The sequence below is a fragment of the Giraffa tippelskirchi genome, chromosome 10 (assembly GCF_054371585.1).
Source record: "Giraffa tippelskirchi isolate mGirTip1 chromosome 10, T2T-mGirTip1v1.2.pri, whole genome shotgun sequence".
Lineage (NCBI taxonomy): Eukaryota > Metazoa > Chordata > Mammalia > Artiodactyla > Giraffidae > Giraffa > Giraffa tippelskirchi.
The window spans coordinates 38,844,352-38,857,895 of NC_137284.1; positions in this window are offsets into that span (position 1 = coordinate 38,844,352).

Sequence of the window (13,544 nt, forward strand, 5' to 3'; positions counted from 1 at the left end):
GAAAACTTGAATTCTCACTTGTATTAAGAAAGTGGGCTCCCTGAGGTCCCTTGGTCTCATGGATCACCCGTCATGTGCCAGATGCTCTGAGCCAGTGATGATAAGAAAGAAGATAAAACCACTCTGACCTCATTTACCATCCTGGAATCCTAATATAATCACGCCTAATTTTTTTCAGTTCACTGCTCTACCCATATATCTCCATTAGCTGAAAGTCCAATATCTTGTTTGCCTGAGTTATTTAAGAATTCAAGGGACTTCCCTGATGGCCCAGGGGTTAAGAAGCTGTCTTGCAATGCAGGGGATGAGGGTTCGATCCCTGGTCAGGGAACTGCTCTGGTCTTGCACGCCATGGAGTCACTAAGCACGTGTGCTGTAACTAAAGAGTAATTGCTCTGTGATGAACAAGCCCACATGCCACAACGAAGACATAACTAAATAAATGAATATTATTATTCAACACAGCTAAATAAATGAATATTTTTAACAAAAAATTTAAAAAAATGAATTCAAAACATTTCCTCAGTCTAAAGGTTTATAACCTGCTACCAAAAGCCAGGGTGAAAGAGAACTTGTGAGTCGATCAATCCAAAAGTTTCTTTGTTCCGAGTCTGCCATACTGGGTCCCCACTGCCCCTTCGTCATCTACTGGGCCTCTCTATGGTGGACATACTGCTCTTGCTGTTCAAGATATTGCCCTGGCCACATGATGCACCAAGATTTGCCTTCAAGATTCAGCTCCTCAGTTCATCTGATACACAAGTCCATGTATTCTGTCATAGCTTCCTGATAGCATCCTTGGAAAGTTTTGCTGGCCCCATCCCTTTAGGAGCTTCCCAGGTGGCTCAGTGGTAAAGAGTCTGCCTGCCAATGCAGGAGACATGAGTTCAATCCCTGGGTTGGGAAGATCCTCTGGAGAAGGGCATGGCAACCCACTCCAGTATTCTTGCCTGGGAAATCCCATGGACAGAGAAACCTGGTGGGCTATAGGCCATGGGGTTGCAGAGTCAGACTAAACAACAGCTAGGTTTCCCATTACACAAATAATAATAGCTGTCATTCATTTAGCTGATATGGCACTAGTACTTTACATGCATTATCTCATCTCTTTTACAGAAAAATTCTGAGTCTAATAATGGAGTTAAAATATATTTTAAAACAGAAATTACAGTATAAGGAAGATTGTGAAAAAAACTACAGGAGTGAGGTAAATGCAACTCACCAAGAAGCTTAGAGAAGGGAGGGCTTATTTCCAGCCAGAGAGGCTCATACAATCAAACTTAAGCACATAATCATTGCAAGCTTTTTCCATCCTGGTCTCAAGAATTTCCCAGACGAAGGGGAAAAGGACAAAGAAACAGATCATCTTGACAGCGTGATGTCATCTGATGCAATCTGGCCATCAGGGCAGACTCCTCGGAAGAGGAGGCATGTGAGCTACAAGCCCTGAAGGTTTGGGGACCTTCTGAACAGATAAGGTTGGGGATCCCTGATATCCCAGGGTTGCATCTGGATCTCATTACAAGAGCCCCATCCTCTAGAAGAGAGAGAGGAGGGAGCGGTTGTTAACTTCCTCATTCAATTCTCCTTGAAGGCCCTCATTTTGAAGCTGTTAATGGTAACCAGTCCTTCCTCTCTGTGCAACTGGCTTTACTCCCACCGAAGATTGCAAGGCACTTTTTTATACTTAACTTCATTCAGTTTGTGACCTCCTCTCCAATTTACCAATTCTGATTCACATCCTCCATCTTTTCTCCCACTGAGAAGAAACAGCTGACTTTTGGACTTCCAAGCCTCCTGGAAAAAGGCCAAGCTTCCATAAACTCCAGAAATATTATTGTGTGAATTAAACTGTTCACATGGTATCAGCCATGCAGTTACTCCAACATTTATTTTGGAAAATATTACATTCGGAAAATGGGAAGCATTCCAGAGCATTCTCTTACCTTGAAATATCAGTAGACACAAGGGTATTTGGAGATAATTTCTTGTTCAAAAGTTAGCAAACAATCTATACAATTAGACACATGAAATTGCCTTAAATAACATTAGTTAAGGGCTCTGGGGCTTAAACAATTGCCTATAGAATATTTGTAGAGAAATTTGGGGTAAAAGGCTCCAATTCTAACTCACTGAAGTAAACTTTCAAAATGCCTTTGAGTTGGTTAAATCCCAGTTGGCTCTTACTGCATGTTTCTCTTCCAATCACTGATGATTAGACCTTGCTCAATTGCACATTTTCCAAGATCGTACATGCTTCAAACTTCATCCTTCTGGCTACAAGAGGCAATAAGTCTAGCGCTCTGGTGAGAACTCTGGCTAAGCCTGAAGACCCGAGGGACACGTCCATCTTTCCCTTCCTGTCCTCTTTCTTCCATCTGTTCCTCCTCAGCGCGATCATGCACTGTTAAAGCCGTGAGAGGAGTGCCGAGGGTCCGCTGTCCCAGGTGACCTTATCGGTGCACCACTTTCTTTGATGTGGCTCAGTTCCCAGAGCCTATGATGTGTTTGCAGTGGCTCCAAGTGAGACTGGAGGGTCTTGAGAAGAAAAGTCCTGGAATGATGGATGGGTTGCAGTCTGTATTGTATGTTATTTCAAGCTTTGAAATTTAATAATACCTGAAACTCAACATTGTCTATGAGCCCATTTAAGAAAAAGAAAATCCAGTGTGTGTATGTGTGTTTATGTGTAGATAAATAAAGAAAAAGTAGGAAGACACATGCTAACAGATGACGATGTTTAGCTCTGGTTTCCCAGGTGGCGCCAGTGGCAGAGAATCCCCACCTGCAAATGCAGGAGACGCAGAGATGCGGGTTAAATCCCTGGATCACGAAGATCCCCTGGAGGAGCAAACGGCTACCCACTCCAGTATTCTTCTCTGGAGAATCTCATGGACAGAGGAGCCTAGCAGGCTACAGTTCATGGAATCGCAAAGAGTTGGACATGACTGAGCATGTATGCATACTTTAAGCTCTGGGAAAGGCCATGTAATTAGATAGGAGTAGTAGCAGACTATTGATTAACATACATCACATTTTTTTATATTACCAATTTATTTATTTAATGTGTGAATAAACATAAAGAAAAATTGATTTAAAGTAGAAAAATTTTAAAAGAACTAAATAGAATTTGATGTAGTAGCATGTAAAACTTTCCAAGAAATGTTAAGTTAAAAATAGCAAGTGTAAAGTGGTACCAAAAGTTCAATTTGGGGGAAAAATGCAAATATACCCACATATAATTGGTAGTATATGCATAGGAAAAATCACAAGGAAAATACAATAAATTATTGCTGTGGTTATTTGTGGGAGATGGAAAAGGAGATGGAGATTTTAACTTTCTATATTGGGTATTTCCTAGAATAGTTAAAATGTTAAATATTAGCATGTATTGATTTTTCTAGCAAACAAGTTGGCTGAATAGTATTATGCCCCTGTGTACTTGACATTGCCCTCAAAAGACTGACCAAATTGGCTTTAATGGGCCAATATGGAACACCACATTGACTGATCTGAACTGCTAACTCACCTCCCAGCCCAAATGATAGTGTTCATAGGAGGTTCTCATACTTAATAAAGATCCCAGTTTTCACATCTGTACCTACCTTAAATAAGTAGTTCCTTCTGCTACAATTCCCTTCTTCCCCTGGTAAACTCATATTCTCCTCCTTTAAAACTCAGCTCAACTATCAACTTTTCCTAACTCCCTGGAATGAATTAATCATTTCCGCTTTGCTCCCATAGCATTTACGCATACCTCTGTTTCCATAAGCCTGGGGTAAAAGGCTTCTAGCCTTATTCTAGTTCTATTTTCAGCAAGTCTCCTCTTCTGAACCGATAGCTCCTCAGAGCAGGGGTGGGCTTCCCTGGTGGCTCAGACAGTAAAGAATCTGCTTGCAATGCAGGAGACCTGGGTTTCATCCCTGGGTCCGGAAGATCCCCTGGAGAAGGAAATGGCAACCCACTCCAGTATTCTTGTCTAGAGAATTCCATGGACAGAGGAGCCTGGCAGGTATAGTCCATGGGGTCTCAAAGAGTTGGATACGACTGAGCAACTAACACTTTCACTTTCACAGAGCAGGGATGAAAAGTGAAAGTGTTAGTCACTCAGTTGTATCCCAACACTTTGCAATGGTCCCTATGGATCATAGCCCACCAGGCTTCTCTATCCACGGAATTCTCTAGGCAAGAATGCTGGAGTGGGTAGACATTCCCTTCTCCAGGGGATCTTCCTGACTCTATGTATCTGTCTCGGAGCTTAAAATAATGAACAGTACTTAGTTAGTGTTCAATTGATTTGTTTCCTCAGCCCACCCTAATATAAGAGTTTTAAATCTGGTGGACCCCAAACATGGTTATTTTTTAAAACTTTCTTTTTATTGGAATATAATTGCTTTACAATTTTGTGATACTTTCTGCTGTACAATGAAGTGAGTCAGCTATATGAATAAGTATATCCCCTCTTTCTTGGACCTGCCTCCCACACCACCCTATCCCACCCATCTAGGTCATCACAGCCCCGAGCTGAGCTTCCTGTGCTTTATAGCAAGTTCGCACCAGCTATCTATCTTGCACATGGTAGTGTATATATGTCAATCCTAATCTCCTAGTTTGTCCCACCCTCGCCTTCTCCCTCTGTGTCCACATGTCCGTACTCTACATCTGCATTTCTATTCCTGTCCTGGAACTAGGTTCATCTGTACCACTTTTCTAGAGTCCACATATATGCATTAATATATGATACTGGTTTTTCTCTTTCTGATTTACTTCACTCTGTATGACAGGCTCTATCTAGGTCCATCCACATCTCTACAAAATGTGGCTATTAGCAGAATCTCCTGGGAGTGCATTTATAAACACAAGTACTAATACCCCCGGAGATTGATGCTCAATTCCAATCTCCCAAATGGTTCTTCTTCTTCTTCCTCCCCCTCCTCCTCTTCCCATTGCTTTGCTTTCTGAACAGTTCAGTCCAAAGCCATTGACTGGCTCTGAACAAAGTAGGCATCCATGTGGTGGTAGGGGGACAGAGACCCAGTGTGGGGTGACAAAGCCCAGTATGGATGCCGGAGCCTCAGCAGAGTGAAGAGGGCATTTAACAGGGGATCACACAGAGGTGGCCAGGGAGTGTCAGAGCCTAACAAAAGGGTGTCGCTGGGAGGAGTCCAAGCAAGATGAGAGGCCCCTCAATGCAGCGATTTCTTGCTTGGATGGAGCATCTGTGTCCAGAGGGGTGGGGAGAGTATCCACATGGGTATTAGGGGACTAGGATAAGAAAAAATTAGTAAATAAGTATATTTATCACTGGTAAGTCTCTTTCTGTTACAGAATTACAAATATGGAACAGGAGAAAACTAGAATGAATTTTCTGGTGTTGGAAACTCTCATGGTTTTCAATATAGAAATAGACACAGAAATAAATACAGGTGTAAATGGTGTGCATGTATAATATACAGGAATGGATGTGTTTATCTATCTATCTTTTCCTTAGCCTTGTTTACCTGAAGGGTTTGAAAATAGCAACATCTCAGGAGCAAGGAGCATCTTGATTTAGCATCTCCATTTCTAAAAGTTCTTTGCAGGATTGACTGATTTCAGTGCTGGGGCAGTGAAAGCAAACAGTGAACCTGGACATATTGTGTCAAAAAAACAAGTCAAAGAATAATGACTAAAGAGCACCTGAGCCAGCTTGAAGGAGTTCTCACTGGACATACCTGGGACAATGGGAGCATCAAAATAAGTAAGGATAGTAGTGGGTTATATACAACTCATTGAATAAAATCAGAATCCATGAGTACATACTGACATAAATTAATACATAAATAATTTGAAATTTTGATGAGGAACCAGATAATCTTACATAATCTTGAGGCTCTCTCTCATTAAAAAAAAAAACTTATTAATTACAGAGACAGAAAGAATGACTTCATAGTGGACAGTCTGGCAGGCACCATCTTAAACAAGTCATTAAAGTACCCATACCGGCAACGGGACATGGCAAAGTCACGTACCACCTGACAGGATGCTATGAAAACAGGGCATCACTTCTATGGTATTCCCTTCTCAGGTGCATAACCCAAGTCTAATCATGAGAAAACTTCAGACAAGCAAACTGAGAGTCATTCTACAAAATAAAAGGACTGTAATTTTAAAATGTCAAGGTCATGAAAATCAAGGAATGTCTGAGAAACTGTTTTCAAAGTAAGAGACTGAAGAGACATGGCATAAATACGATACATGATTCCATTCTCTTTTACTTTAAATGAACGTTTTATGAACAAATGGCAGAACTTGAATGGGGTCCGAGCAGCAGAGAGAGGGTGATATGATGATATTACATTTCCTTGTTCTGAGGGGTTTTCTTTGGCTAAATAGTAGAATGTCCTTGTTTGTAGGAAAGAATAAAGTATCCAAAAAGAAAAGAAAACAATTTAAAAAGAAAAAGATATTTAAGAGTGCTAGGGTACCATGTCAACAACCAACATTTGAATGGTTCAGCAAAGTGAAGTTATTTGTAATCTTTTTGCAACTTTTCTGTAAGTTTGAGATTGTTGCTATTGTTTCCCTAAGCCATGTCCAACTCTTTGTGGCCCCATGGACTGTAGCCCACCAGGATCTTCTGTCCATGGGGTTTTTCAAGCAAGATTACCGGAGTTGGTTGCCATTTGCTTCTCCAGGGGATCTTCCTGACCCAGGGATTGAACCTGCAACTCCTACTTTGGTAGGTAGATTTTTTACCACTGAGTCACCTGGGAAGCCAAGTTTGAGATTTTTCCAACTAAAAAGTGAAAAAAAATTTCCAGGTGAGTCCAGGGATCTCTTGTGGAGTACAAGTTTCCCAGATGATCCCACTGTTCTGCATTGGAAGTTACTGGGCCATACGATGTGAGTGGGTCCTTATTAACTTGGATATTCCTTTCTCACATGGGCTTCTTTGTCATATAAAAGGGCTTGGAAAAAAATATAGATTCTTAGGTCCAACTAGAAGCCCACTGGATCAGAATTTACAAAAGTAAAGCCTGGGGTATTTTCATTTATATTAAGTAGCTCCTAGGGGACTTCCCTGGAGGTCCAGTGGTTAAGACTCTATACTTCCACTCCAGGGGGTGCACAGGTTCAATCCCTGGTCAAGCAATTAAGATCCCACATGTTGCATGGTGTGGCCAAAAAAATTAAAAATTAAAATAAATGACTAGGTAGTTGTTAAAACACCCTCAAAAAAATAAATAGCTCTTAGGATCAGAGATATTTAGGAAACATTAAAATTCATCATCATGGTCACGGAACCTTTTATCCAAGGCAGGCAGGTGTATCAGTTTAGCAACAAAATGGTGAATGATATCTGTTCATCAATGAAGAGGAGGTGACCAGAGCAAGCTTTCTAAATTCTACCGCCAAGGAAGGGCTTTTGTTGTCCAGGCATCAACAGAAAACTGTGCCCGTGAGAGTGAGGGCCCCGGAGGTTAGCTACATAAACACTCTAGCTGAGGACAAGAAAGGGTCTGTTTTTTGGGAGAGGAATGAAAATAGTACTTCCATATTTTTATGGTTGAAAAGGAAAGTGGGCTGGCCCGTGGTGGGATCCCAGTACCAGAATTGTCTTGGTTTTGCTGTCTGTGAAGGGCTGACTCCTGAACTGGTCTGAGTACTATGATGATGTAGTTGCTGTTGGGGCTGGAAGGAGGATGGTTATTTATACATGATTAAAAGGACTGAGCCTTAAATACCACTGCCTGGGAGATCTAGTGAGAGCTGTTCTCTGTCGACCGAGGGAATGGGGTCTCTTACGAAGTCACCTTCCATGGAGGTAACATGCTGGCCTGTGCAGTGAATGGGACCAGCCTCTGACCATGCCTAGCCTACAATGGGGGACCAACTTTCAACAACAATGCCTTGAGGCATCATGGGCTAGCATGGATGCTTAGATACCAGGGCTTTTCTTAACCTGAAGTAGAACTTCCTAATTGAACAGTGTACACCCTCTAGGGTTCCCAGAAGATCTAGAACAGTGGTCCCCAAATTTGAGATCAGTTTCATGAAAGACAATTTTTCCCTGTGGGGGGTAGGGTGGGGTGGGGTGGGGGAAAGGCAAATGGTTCAGGCAGTAATGCTAACGATGGGGAGCGGCAGATGAAGCTACACTCATTTGCCAGCTGCTTACTTCCTGCCATGTGGCCCAGTTTCTAACAGGCCATGTACCAGTGCTGGTCTGAGGCTCAGGGGTTGGGGACCCCTGATATAGAAGAAGGGAAAATGGCCCTAAGAAAGTGACACCAGATTTCACACTAATCTCACATGGGGGGGGGGGGGGGTCAGTCATTTTTCTCTTTAATTAGGAGAATATGAATCCTAGTTGAATATGTAATCCTAGTTCTACCTTGAGCATGAAGAAGCAGTTTATACCAGCTATATTTCATTGGATCCACTTTGATTTCTACCATGCTGTTTGGCACGTGGTGGAATCCAGTACATGATTACTAATGAATGGATAAACAGTTCATGATAATTATGATTTCAACAGATTTGGTTGGGAATTCCTTTTAGGATCACTTTTATATTCTGCAAACCTTATGTTAAATAGGTTACTAAGATAGACTTTATAGTGCATTCCAGATGCATATACCCAGCCTCCCAGACTTCACCAGACTATGATTAAAAACGAGGTCAGGTTTACCCTGTAACGTCCAAATTACTGTAGCTTAGACATTCATCGTGTCTGATGACAGGCAGTCTCATCATTTATGAGGTTCCTCTCTACACCCAGGTCTTTGCGCTTCCCAGTGGCTCACGTGCTCCACAAATCCAGACTCCACAAACCCCGGGCAGTGATGTGTTTCCAGACTGTTCATTACAGCTCCCTGACTGCCGCCTCTCACCTCCTGTAAACCCACAGCTGAAGCCACCACAGTTACGCTGGCCTCAGGGGAAGTCTCTTCTTCCCTTTACCAAATGTTCCCAAGGATGGACACAGATCCTTCCTTTCATTTCCTATCACATGACAAGGACTAGGCTACAACGTTTAGCAAAATTTGATTAAAGGATTCAGGATAAGAGAAAGGAACCTTAGGGACTTCCGTGGCAGTCCAGTGGTTAACACTTGGCCTGCCAGTGCAGGGGGCACAGGTTGAATCCCTGGTCAGGGAGTTAAGAACCCATCTGCCTCTTGGCCAAGAAGCCAAAACATAAAACAGAAGCAATATTGTAACGAATTCAATCAAGACTTTTTAAAAAATGATTCATATCAAAAAAAAAAAAAGAGAGAGAGAGAGAAAGGAAGGATAAAACACAGATTTTAAAATGGCCGTGAGTTCTGAACGTGCTAGGAGGCAGAGAGCGGGAGCTCAGACTGACGGGGGCCTCAGAGGTGCCTTCTTGCCTAGTTCCCAGGCTTGGGCTCTCTGGCACCGGCTGCTTGTCTTCTCCCTGTGGGAGTGACCTCTGGCGAGTCCGCTCTACCGAAAGTCAGGCCCCCATCTCCAGAGGCCTCAGGAGAAGACCGCGTTTCTCCCTGCAGTCCCTCCAGCGTCAAGGCTGCCCCTCCTACCGCCATTTCCTGTCCACTTCCTCTGAGGAAACTCCAGCCGTCCCCGACTCGCGGGGTCAGGTCCGCTCCTACAGCCTCTGAGAGATCATCTCAGCAAAGCAAAAGATCCTATAGGACGACATTCCCTGCGTCAGTGTTTGAGTATTACCACATGTGAGATAATCACAGGCCCGTCTTTTTGTACTAAGCCTACACCAGTCCCCGTTTCTTTTCCTGGCATTTTTCTGCACATGGAGTAAAAACTCAGAACAGTGGCTTCCCTGTCGTCCCAAACTCCTCACTCCCCCGTCTCCTGTGAGAAACTCCTTAAACAGGAAGCACAAGCCATCTCTACGAAAATAAACAATCCCATACAGGCTAAGGGAGTTTACACCCACACCTTAAAGGAAATGTTTCTCCAAAATCATCTGCAACTACAGAGATGTATCTCCACCTATAATCAAGGCAACTTTTGATACCATGTTGCAGAAAAGTTTAGGTTTCTGGAGTTGGAGCTGTCAAACTTCCATTTCAGAAATTGGTCTGGTTCAGTACAGAATATCTGTGTTAAGGCGCTTTAGTCGTGTCTGACTCTTTGTGACATGTGGACAGTGTCCATGGACTGTAGCTCTCCAGGATCCTCAGTCCATGGGATTCTCCAGAAAAGAATGCTGAAGTGGGTTACATGCTTTCCTTCAGGGGATCTTCCCCACCCAGGGACTGAACCCACCATCTCTTGCATTTCAGGCAGATTGTTTATCTGTGAGCCACCCGGGAAGCCTGTCAGTATAATTTAACTATGTTCATTTAGATCATTCCCCCCAAACCAAAATTACCTTTAAAAAAACTCCTCGAAGATCTGAAATTACAACATTCAAGCCACTCTCCCCATCCTGGCCTTCAAATAATCTTTGCCCATTCTTTGTTAGGGCTCTGGTTACAAAGATCATGTGCCCGTTTACCCCTGGAGATTATGGATTTTCCCCAGCATCTAACTCTAAGGTAGTCAAGCTCTAAGAAGGAAAACTGTTTCCTCCTTCCAGGGACCACAGCCCTTTCCCTCCCCACATAAATATGGAACTAATTTTGATTTCTTTTTCTTGCAACTTAGATACCTGGCTTGTCAACAGTCATTCAAAAAGAATTTTATGAAGGTTAAAGAATTAGAGTTAGCCAAATTGTGAAATTGAGACTCTTTAGGGACTCAATTTCTGTAGTCATAGGTCAAGCAGAATTAAATGAATTTGGAGGTGTGGATTTTAGCGGGCTTACGTTGTGGAGATTGTCAACTCAGATAAACTGAAGCAAAAGGTGGATTTTCTCAATATTTCTGAATAGGCTTTAAATGTAATTAACAACAGCTGGCAAACTCTTACGTCTCTTTCCATTTGTACAGGCCACTAGCCCAAATAAGAGAAATGGATTTTTGCCAGTCATAAAGCTAAAATCGTCAATAGGGAAAGCCATTTTAAATTGCAAAACCACAAGTGGAAATACAGTGTATAGAAATGGAACTTTCCATTCTTTTCTCTCAGCATCAGTTGCATTTATTCAAATACTTATTGCCTATGTGCCAGGCCCTGTGCTAGGTCCTGAAGTTGCTATCACGATGAGTGACAGGGACTTCCCTGGTGGCCCAGTGGTTAAGATTCCACCTTCCAATGTAGGGGGTGTGGGTTTGATCCCTGGTCAGGGATCTAAGGTCCCATATGCTGAGGGGTGTGGTCAAAAGTTAAAAAAAAAAAATAGATGAATGAAGAAGCCTGCCCTTGAGTTCTTTACCACCCAGTTGGGAAGCAAGGTGAGAGAAGCGGCAGGAAACACTGCTAACTAAAGTATTAAAATAAAAAGTCTGTTCTCAGTTGATAACACATGGGTGAGTCATGCAGTATAGAAGCATAGAAAACAACTAACTCTGCCCAGAAAACTTCCAAGAGAAGATGCACTTGAATCTGATCTTGAAAGATGAAAAGAAGGTCACCAAAGAAGAGGAGAGGAATTCAATGCCCGTTTGATGCCTAGCTTTCTTATGGACACTGTTAGTAAATGCCGTATGGTTGGGATTAATCTTTTTCATTGTTGTATGCCTGGCACCCAGCTCAGCACCTGGCACACATCAAGTGTTCTAAAATATTAGTTGACCCGATTGACTAAAAATATCCTTGGCAGAGAGAACCACATGTACAATAACAAATAAATAACACAATGATGTTTCTAGACTGTGTTTTATAATATCAGCACCATCAGCTCCTGGAAAGGAAAGAGAACTCTCCCAAGATAGCTCAAAAGAGTAGACTCTAGAGAGGAAGCTGTGACCCGAGTTTTAGACCCAGTCCTGTTATTAACGAGTTACCTGACTTTGAATCAATGATTATCCTGTACCGACCTAAGTCTTCTCACTTGTAAAATGTCATTTATTATTACAATATTATATACTGTAAAGAAAATAAAAACAAAAAAAAAGATTACTAGAAGGGAAAAGAATGTAGCACCGCGTATTTTCTCTTATTTTCTAAATGCAAAATTAATACATGCTTCCCACTTTTAGGGCTTCCCAGGAGGCGCTAGTGGTAAAGAACCCACTAATGCAGGAGATGCAAGAGACTGGGGTTTGATTCCTGGGTGGAGAAGATTCCCTGGAGGAGGAAATGGCAACCAACTCCAGTATTCTTGCCTGGGAATTCCATGGACAGAGGAGCCTGGAGGGCTACAGTCCACGGAGTCACAAAGAGTTGGACATGACTAAGCATCTGAGCACATTTCCAACTTTAAGATGCAGACGGAGTGCATACCGGTCATTTCTTCCTCCCTCACCAAAATTGAAAGGCTGATTAAAAAAAAAACAAAACAGGTTAGTAAATACTCAGAAACAAAGAAGGAAGTTTCTTTGGAGCAGAAGCCACGATCAGGTGGAAACCAGAGGGGCAGGCTGAGGCTCCCACCACCCCAAAGCTCTTGTTCTTTGCCATGTGCTGCTCCGACTGAGGTCCTTCCGGTTTTCTCTGATCTAACCAAAGTAATGAAGAGATAGAAAATAATTGAAACTGACAGGAAAGATAAGAGGCCTTGAGGTTACAGGGATTTTATCATCAGTCTAATGCAGGTGTTTTGAAAATGTTTTGTGCCGTGGATCTCTCTTTAGCAGTTTAGTGAAGACTGTGGAAGCCCTTCTGTCTTAAGTCCTGTCTGGCTGCTATAACAAAATACCACAGACTGGAGAGCTTATAACAACAGAAATTTATTTCTCACAATTCTGGAGGCTGAGCACTCTAAGATCGAGGTGTTTGGCATGGTCGTGTTCTGTTGAGGGCTATTTTACTGGTCCACAGCCAGTACTCTTGCTATCCCTCACATGATGGAAGGGGTGAGAGAGAGTACCCTGCGGCTTCTATTACAGGGGCACTAATCCCATTTATGGTGGCTCCCTGGTAAAGAATCTGCCTGCCAATGCGGGTGACGGGGGTCCAATCCCTGGGTCGGGAAGATACCCTGGAAAAGGAAATAGCAACCCACTCCAGTATTCTTGCCTGGGAAATCCCAAGGACAGAGGGCTCTAGTACATAGGGTCACAAAGAGTCAGACACGACAGAGCAACTAAGCAACAACCACAACAAATCCCATTTATGAAGGCTCCATCCTCACTACCTAAACACCTCTCAAGTCCCTACCTCCTAATACTATCACATTGGGCATTAGAATTTCAACATATGAATTTTAGGGGAACACAAACATTCAGACCAGATTAATACCTTCAAATGCATAAAAGAAAGTATATAAAATTATGTAAGAAATCAACTATATTGAAATGCAGTTATCAAAATATTAATATTTCATTATGTGTTAACATATTAACAAATTGAATAATAAGACGTGATGTGAACGTCGGAAAGTTGCTCAGTTGTGTCCGACTCTTTGTGACCCCATGGACTATATGGTCCATGGAATTCTCCAGGCCAGAATACTGGAGTGGATAGCCTTTCCCTTCTCTGGGGGATCTTCCCAACTCAGGAATCGAATCCAG